Source organism: Panthera onca, chromosome X (assembly GCF_046562875.1).
Source record: "Panthera onca isolate mPanOnc1 chromosome X, mPanOnc1 haplotype 2, whole genome shotgun sequence".
NCBI classification, from domain to species: Eukaryota; Metazoa; Chordata; class Mammalia; order Carnivora; family Felidae; genus Panthera; species Panthera onca.
Window position 1 is genome coordinate 46,636,355 of NC_138357.1, and position 9,840 is coordinate 46,646,194.

Below are 9,840 nucleotides of genomic sequence, written 5' to 3' on the forward strand. Positions count from 1 at the left end.
TATAAACTCAAAAACTTTTAATATATTAAGAGTAGTGAATTCATCATCAAAATCAACTTTGTAACATTTTCATTACCCCAAGAATATATCCTTCAGCTCTTAGCTGTCAGACTCCATTGCCCCTACTCCTAAACCAGAGTCCACAACTAGTCTACTTTCTGTTCTGGATGGTTAATATAAATGGAATCATACAATAGTTATTTGCTGCTGGCTTCTCTCACTTATCATGTTGTAACATGATCAGTACTTCATTGTTTTTCTGCTAAAAATTATTCCACTGTAGGAATATGCCAAATTTTATTTAATTTTAATTGATGGGCATTTTGGTTGTTTCCACTTATTGTCTAGTATGACCAATGCTGCTACAAACATCTGTGCACAATTTGCATGGATATATGCATCCATTTCCATTTCTTTTGGATGTATACCTAAGAGTAGAATTGCTGAAACATATGGTCACCATTTGAAGAAATATCAGACTGCTTACCAAAGCAACCGCACCATTTTACATTTCCACTAGTAATGTATGAGGATTCCAATATCTCTATATCCTTGCCAGTACTTACTATTATGTCTTCACATCCTAGTGGATGTGAAGTAGCATCTACTTATGTTTTTTTATTTGCTTTTTCCTGGTGGCTGATGATGTTGAGCCTCTTTTAATGCAATAACCTCCTTGGAGAAACATCTATCTGCATCCTTTGACCATTTTATCATTAGGTTAGTTATCTTTTTATTTTTTAGTTGTCCTTATATTATTATGTTGGGACATTTTTTAATGTATTCTGGATTCAAGACCCTTACCAAATATATGATTTGCAAAATGTTTACTCATTCTGTGGGTTCACTTTTCAGTTACTTGATCGTATCTTTTGAAGCACAAATGTTTTAATTTTGATTATGTCATTTGCCTATTCTTTCTTTTGTTGTGTTTGTGATATTATATGTGAGAAACTATTGCCTAACCCAAGGTAACATATAATTATACCTATTTTTTCCTCTAAGAGTTTTATAGTTTTAGGTCTTATATTTAAGTTTTTGATCAATTTCAAGTTTTTATATATTGTGTGACATAGGGATACAAATTAATTCTTTTTCATGTGCCTAACCAGTTTTCCCAACACCATTTGTTGAAAAGACAATTCTTACCCCACTGTATGGTCCTCTCACCATTGTCAAAACTCAGTAAATGTGAAGACTTTTTTCTGAAGTTTCAATTCTATTTGATGTGTGTGTGTGTGTGTGTGTGTGTGTGTGTGTGTGTGTGTGTGATAGACAGTCTTGATTGCTGTAGCTTTGTAGTAAGTACCAAAATCCAATAGTGTGAGTCTTCCATCTTTGTTCTATTTAAGGTTTGTTTTGGAAATTCTAGATCCCTTGAATTTTCATATAAACTTTGAAGAAACTTGTGAGTTCCTGGGGGAAAAAAAGGAGGCTGTAATTTGGTAAGGATTGCATTGACTCTGTAGATCAATTTGGCTAGTATTTTTTAACGTTTATTTATTTTGAGAGAAAGAGTGAGTGCATGTGAGTGGGGGGAGGGGCAGAGAGAGAGAGAGAGAGAGAGAGAGAGGGAGAGAGAGAGAGAAAGAGAGAGAATCCCAAGCAGGGATGCTCCATATGGAGCCTGATGCAAGGGCTCAATCCCATGAACCATGAGATCATGACCTGAGCCAAAATCAAGAGTTGGATGCTCAATGAACTGAGCCACTCAGGCATCCCTGGTTAGTACTGTTACCTTAAAAATTTTGAGTTTTCCCATCCATGAACATAGGGTATCTTTCCATGTGTTTAGGTCTTTTTAAATTCCTTTCAATATTTTGTATTTTCAGTGTATAAATTTTACACTTATTTTTGGCTTTAAAAAATTTTTCTGATGCTATTATATAGTTGTTTTTAAAATTTTATTGTTGATTTGCTCATTACTACTGTATAGAAATACAAATGATTTTTGCATATTTGTATTTTATCATGAAAATTTGCTGAACTTACTAGTTTTAAGAGTTTTTTTAGTAGATTTCTTAGAATTTTCTATATATAAGATTAATTCACCAGCAAATGTTAATGGTATTATGAATCATGTTTGATATTGATTTATTTTTTAAACATTATTTTTTAATGTTTATTTTGAGGAGAGACAGAGAGACAGAGAGAGAGACAGAGGGAGAGAGGGAGAGAGAGAGAGAGGGAGAGAGGGAGAGAGAGAGAGAGAGAGAGAGAGAGAGAGAGAATCCCAAACCAACTCTGCAGTGCAGAGCCTGATGTGGGGCTCAATCCCACAAACCATGAGATCATTATCTGAGCTGAAATCAAGAGTCATATGCTTAACCAACTGAGCCACTAGGCACCTCTGAATCATGTTAACATTATCATTCAGCTTTATCAAACTTTTTTTCAAATATACCCACTTATTTCTATCTAACCTGCAATGCAATTTTCTCTCACCAAGAATATAGGTTAAGAAAAGTCTCTAATATATTCTCCTAGTACTTTTATGTTTCAAAATTTGCATTTAAATCTTTGAACCAATTACAGTTTATTTGGGGGGAATACATTTTGTTATTTTTTCCCAAATAGGTCACACTTGACCAAATGCCATTAACTTATTATGGTAAAATATACATACATAATATTTATCACATTAACCATTATTAGGTGTATATTTCAGTTGCATTAAATACATTCACAATGGTTTATAACCATCACTACTATTTATACCAAAGCATTCTCATCATTCACAACAAAAACACCATGCCCAATAAGCAATAACTCCCCTTTTCCTCCTCCCCTAAGCCCCTACTACTACTACTAACTACTATTTTACTTTATGTCTCCATACATTTGCCCATTCTAGGTACCTCACACAAGTGGAAATATGTATTTGCACTTTTGTGCCTGCCTTACCAATAAGCATAATTTCTTAACGTCAATCTATGGTGTAGTATATATCAGAATTTCATTCCTTCTTATGGCTAATTAAAATTCTCATTGAATGTATTTATCAAATATTGTGTACCCATTCATCTGCCAATGAACACTTAGGTTGTTTACACCTTTTCGCTATTGTGAATAATAGTGCAAAAACACTGATATAGACATATTTAAGTAAGTCCTTCCAATTACTTTGGGTATATAGTTAGGTGTGAAATTGCTGGGTCATATGGTAGTTCTATCTTTAACCATGTAGGAAGCTGCCAATCTGTTTTCCACACTGACCACACTATTTTACATTCCCACCAGCAATGTACAAGTGTTCTAGTTTCTCCACATCCTTGCTAACGCTTGCTATGTTCCATGTTCATTTATTGGAAGAACAAACACTGTTAAAATGTCTGTAGTACCCAGAGCAATCAACATGTTTAATGCAATCTCTATCAAAATATCACCAGTATTTTCCTTTCTTTAAAACATTATAGTTTTCCTAGTAGGTATAAAATGGTTTTTCATTGTGGTTTTGCTTTGCATTTTACTAATGACTAATAATGTTAAACATCTTTTCATGTGCTTATTAACCATTTGTATACCTTCTTGGGAGAAATGTCTACTTAAGTCCTTTACCCATTCTTAATTGGGTTATTTACTTTCTTGTTATTTAGTTTTAGGCATTCTTTTTTTTTTTTTTTTTATCTTTTTATTTTTTTATTTTTTTTATTTTTTAATATATGAAATTTACTGTCAAATTGGTTTCCATACAACACCCAGTGCTCACCCCAAAAGGTGCCCTCCTCAATACCCATCACCCACCCTGCCCTCCCTCCCACCCCCCATCAACCCTCAGTTTGTTCTCAGTTTTTAACAGTCTCTTATGCTTTGGCTCTCTCCCACTCTAACCTCTTTTTTTTTTTTTTTTTCCTTCCCCTCCCCCATGGGTTTCTGTTATGTTTCTCAGGATCCACATAAGAGTGAAACCATATGGTATCTGTCTTTCTCTGTATGGCTTATTTCACTTAGCATCACACTCTCCAGTTCCATCCATGTTGCTACAAAAGGCCATATTTCATTTTTTCTCATTGCCACGTAGTATTCCATTGTGTATATAAACCACAATTTCTTTATCCATTCATCAGTTGATGGACATTTAGGCTCTTTCCATAATTGGGCTATTGTTGAGAGTGCCGCTATAAACATTGGGGTACAGGTGCCCCTATGCATCAGTACTCCTGTATCCCTTGGATAAATTCCTAGCAGTGCTATTGCTGGGTCATAGGGTAGGTCTATTTTTAATTTTCTGAGGAACCTCCACACTGCTTTCCAGAGCGGCTGCACCAATTTGCATTCCCACCAACAGTGCAAGAGGGTTCCTGTTTCTCCACATCCTCTCCAGCATCTATAGTCTCCTGATTTCTTCATTTTGGCCACTCTGACTGGCGTGAGGTGGTATCTGAGTGTGGTTTTGATTTGTATTTCCCTGATAAGGAGCGACGTTGAACATCTTTTCATGTGCCTGTTGGCCATCCGGATGTCTTCTTTAGAGAAGTGTCTATTCATGTTTTCTGCCCATTTCTTCACTGGGTTATTTGTTTTTCGGGTGTGGAGTTTGATGAGCTCTTTATAGATTTTGGATACTAGCCCTTTGTCCGATGTGTCATTTGCAAATATCTTTTCCCATTCCGTTGGTTGCCTTTTAGTTTTGTTGGTTGTTTCCTTTGCTGTGCAGAAGCTTTTTATCTTCATAAGGTCCCAGTAATTCACTTTTGCTTTTAATTCCCTTGCCTTTGGGGATGTAGTTTTAGGCATTCTTTACATGTTCTGGATATTAATCACTTTTCAAATATATCAATTCCAAATATTTTCTCCCATTCATGTTATCTGTTCACTTCTTTGATAGTATATTCTGATGTACAAAGGTTGTTAATTTTGATGAAGTCCAATTTACCTATTTTTGTTGTTGTTGTCTGTGCAGTTTGATGTCATGTCCATGAAATCATCGTCAAATTCAATGCCATGAAGTTTTCCTCAAATGTTTTCTTATGAGAGTTTTATAGTTTTTTTTAAGAGAGTTTTACCTTATAGTTTTATCTCTTAAATTGAGTCATGAATTCATCTTGAGTTATTTTTTGTATATGGTGTAAGATAAGGGTCCAACTTCTGTCTTTTGCATATGGATATTCAGTTTCCCTGCATCATTTATTGAAGACTGTCTTTTCTCCATTGACAGGTCTGGGACCCTTGTTGAAAACCAACTGACTACTGATTTTTTGTTTACTTCTGGGGTCTCTTTACTTTATTCCACTGGCCTATGTATTCTTATGCAAGTACAATACTGTTTTAATTGCTGTAGCTTTGTATTAAGTTTTGAAGTTGAGAAGTGTGAATCCTCCAACTTAACTTTTTTTCTTTTTCAAGACTTTTATGATTATTAAGAACCCATTCCAATTCTGTATAAATTTGAGGATCAGGTTTTCCATTTCTGTGAAGAAGGCTGAATTTTTGTTGCATTGAATTTGTAGATCATTTTGGATACTGTTGACATCTTAACAATGCTAAGTCTTTGTAACCATGGACATACAGTGTCTTTCCATTTATTTAAGCCTTCTAAAATTTCTTTCAGAAATATTTTATAGCTTTCAGCATACAAATCTTTCACCTCTCTGGTTAGATATACTGTAAAATATTTAATTATTTTAGATGCTATTGTAAATTTAATTGCTTTCTTATTTCCTTTCAGGTAGTTTATTCCTGTTGTATAGAAACACAAATGAATTTTTAGTGTTGTCCTTGTGCCCTGCAACTTTGCTAAATTGGATTATTAGCTCTAATGGCTGTCTTTTGGATTATTTGTGTCTCTATGTATTAAAAAAATCATACCAGCAGTAAATACAGATAATACTACTTTTTTCTTTCCAATGAGTATGTTTTTTTTTATTTTTATTTTTTCTTATAGAATAGCTCTGGATAGAACTTCTATTACAATGGTGAAGAGCAGCAATAAAAGTTGGCAGTCTTATCTTGTTCTTGATCTTAGAGGGAACCTAAGTCTTTCACCACCAAGTACCATGTTATCTGTGGAATTTTCACAACTACCTGTTATCATGATGAGGAATTTTCTATTTCTAGGTTTCTGAGTTTTTATTATTAAAGGGTACTGGATTTTGTCAAATGATTTTTCTTTGTCAACTGAGATAATAATGTTTTCTTCCATTATTTCTATCAATGTAATGTATTACATTGATTGATTTTCTTATGTTGAAACACCCTTAAATTCCCAGGACAAATCCCATATGGTTATGCTGAAAAATCTGTTTAATATGCTGTTGGATTTTATTTGCTTTTGTGTTGAGGATATTTGTGTTATATTTATAAAATGTATTAGTTTTTATTTTTTCTTGTAATATCTTTATCTGAATTTGATATCAGGGTAGTGCTGGCCTCACAGAAAGAGTTTTAGAAAGCACTTCTCCAATTTCTTGGAAGAATTTGAGAATTCTTGGTGTTAATATTTCATCGAATACTTAATAGAATTCACTGGTGAAAGTATTTGCTCCAGGACTTTTCTTTTTGGGAGACTTTTGATTACTGATTCAATCTTTGTTTTAGGTCTTTTGAGAATTTTTTATTATGGTAAAAATACATAACATAAAATTTAGCATCTTAACTATTTTTAAGTGTACAGTTCAGTAGGGTTAAATATATTCACATTATTGTGAAGAGATCTCCAGAAAATTTTTATCTTGCAAATCTGAAACTCTATACTGATTAAATAATTCTCCTCTCCCCCTTTCCCCAGCCCATGGAAACCACCATTCTACTTTCTGTAGCTATGACTTGACTACTTTAGATACATTATGTAGGCAGAATCATACGTATTTATTTTTAATGTAACTGGCTAATTTTACTTAGAATAATGTCACCAATGTTACTTTTATGTTGAAGCATATGACAGGATTTCTCTCCTATTTAATGTTGAATAATATTCCATTGTGTGCACACACACATTTTATTTATCCATTCATCCTTCAGTAGACATTTTAATTGCTGCTACCTCTTGGTTATTGTGACTAGTGCTGCCATGAACTTGAGCATGCAGATAGCTCTTCAAAACCTTGCTGTCAATTATTTCAGATATATACCCAGCAGTAGGATTGTTAGATAATATGGTCATTCTATTTTAAAATTTTTGAGGACCCTCCCTACTGTTTTCCACAATGGTTTCACTATTTCAATACCACTAACAGATCTTAAGTGTTCCAAATTTTCCATATCCTTGCCAAAACTTGTTGTTATCTGATTTTTATTTTATAATAGCCATCCTAATAGGTGTAAGGTAGTATCACACCGTGGTTTTGATTTACATTTTTATGATGATTAGTAATGTGGAGTATCTTTGCATGTGCTTGTTGGTCATTTGTATATCATCTTTGGCGAAAAGTATATTCAAGTTCATTGCCCATTTTTAAATCAAGTTGTTTGACTTTTTGTTATTGAGTTACAGTTCTTTATAAATTCTAAACATTTATCTGGGAATGCAAGCTGGTGCAGCCACTCTGGAAAGCAGTATGGAATTCCACAAAAAACTAAAAATAGAACTACCCTATGACCCGGCAATTGCACTACTAGGCATTTATCCAAGGGATACAGGTGTGCTGTTTTGAAGGGACACATGAACCCCCATGTTTATAGCAGCACTATCAACAACAACCAAAGTATGGAAAGAGCCCAAATGTCCATCGATGGATGGATGGATAAAGGTGTGGTATATATATATACTATGGAGTATACTCAGCAATCAAAAATAATGAAATCTTGCCATTTGCAATGACATGGATGGAACTGGAGGGTATTATGCAAAATGAAGTTAGTCAGTCAGAGAAAGACAAAAAGCATATGACTTCAATCATATGAGGACTTTCAGAGACAAAACAGATGAACATAAGGGGAGGGGAACAAAAATAATATAAAAACAGGGAAGAGGACAAAACAGAAGAGACTCATAAATACAGAGAATAAACTGAGGGTTACTGGAAGGGTTGTGGGAGGGGGGATGGGCTAAATGGGTAAGGGGCATTAAGGAATCTACTCCTGGAATCATTGTTTCACTACATGCTAACTAATTTGGATGTAAATTTTTAAAAATTAAAAAAGTTCTAAATATTTATCCATTATTAGGCACATAATAATTTTCAATTATCTTCTCCCCTTCATAGGGTACCTTTCATTCTGTTGATCATGCTCTTTGATTCACAAAAGTTTTTTTAATGTTTGATGTAGTCCCATTTGTCTACTTTACCTTTTGTTCCTTGTACTTTTGGTGTTATATTGAAGAAATCATTGCCAAGTCCAATTTATAAAGATTTTTCCTTCTGTTTTATGTAAGAGTTCTATAATTTGGGTTCTTACATTTAGGTCTTTAACCTATTTTGAGTTATTTTTTTGTATATGGTACAAGAGAAGGGCCCTAATTTCTTTGGGATATAGATACCCAGTTTTCCCATCATCATTTCTGGTTTTATGTTTGTTTGTTTTGTTTTGTATTTCTTTTTTGTATTTTCTTCCATTTGTATTAGTCTCTTTTTATTTCTTTTGGTAATCGCTTCCATAATTAAATACTTCCATTTATAGGTGATGAAATGTGTAAGGAATCCACTTCAAATGTTGGCACAGCTATACTTATGGCCTTTCCCTTTACTTGAACTCAGAAGTAAGACTTTTTGTTCTTGTTTTTTTATATTCCAGTCCCAGAAGTAGTTTTAACTGTAGAAATTATCTGCAGGCAGTCTTGTGCTTTCTAGCAATAGTCTACAACCAGGCTTTAGCTTCTCCAAGACACTACCCAGGATGGATTTAAATATGTATTAAACTAAGAGGAATTCTTTCAAATGAGTTTAAATGCATTTCATTATTATACAACCTACATGACTTTCTTTTTTCTAAAAACAATGCTTCTGTAAGTAAATCAAGGTCAAAATAAATGAAGAGCTCAAGATGACATCAGTCCTATTTGTTTTAATCCCAGTGTTGTGTGGATGAAGAGCAGCAGCCAGTTATGACAACAGGTGATACATCCAAAGCAATAGCCAAATTCCTTAACATTTTCCATTTCTAAACCATCCTTAAAGAAAATCATATTTGTGGTTACACCATCCTCAAAATAGTCCAGCAGAGCAACCATGCCATCTGATTTTCACCAATAAAGAACTGGTAGTTTTTGAAATTAGAAAGGATGAGGGTGGGTGATGGGTATTGAGGAGGGCACCTGTTGGGATGAGCACTGGGTGTTGTATGGAAACCAATTTGACAATAAATTTCATATTTAAAAAATAAATAAATAAAAAATTAAAAAAATAAAACTTAAAGAAATTAGCAAGGATGTGCTTGATTTGTTCTGTGGCCCTTGTTATAGAAGGTTTTATTCTTTCTTGGCCTCTGTTCCTCAAGTTTGCCTTTGTTGATTTCATGTAATCTTCAATTTACTTCTTGTAGGCTTCTTTTGTGAAGCTGTTTTCCTGCAAGTTATGTCTCACTGTGCTTTTGGTACATTTGCATTTGGTGCCGTTATCAGAGGCATTTCCACTGATGAGCAAGTCACCAATGTTACCCTCTGTCCTACTGACCATCCTCCCCTCCACCTCCAGGCACAGCCCATCTATGATCTCCAGATCTTATAGATGTCAGAGAACATCTCATCATGGCTAATGAGGTTCCAGTAGATGATTACGACTCTGGCTGGAGAAAGATGAGGTTGGTGCTAGCTTTACAGGAACTGGGAGCTCCGAGCTGGTGGTATAGCAGGAGTGGCACTAGTGGGAGGGGAGCAGGTGGAAAAGCTGCCATCACCATTTGTTTACAAGACAGCCCTTTCCCCATTAAATGGTCTTGGCACCTTTGTTAAATATAATTTAA

At 34.3% G+C, this 9,840-nt stretch overlaps 1 pseudogene; it reads right to left on the reverse strand.

Moving 5' to 3' along the window:
• Positions 1-9,638, reverse strand: part of LOC145713741 (translationally-controlled tumor protein-like) — a 31,440-nt pseudogene extending 21,802 nt beyond the window's left edge.
• Positions 9,639-9,840: the final 202 nt, after the last annotated feature.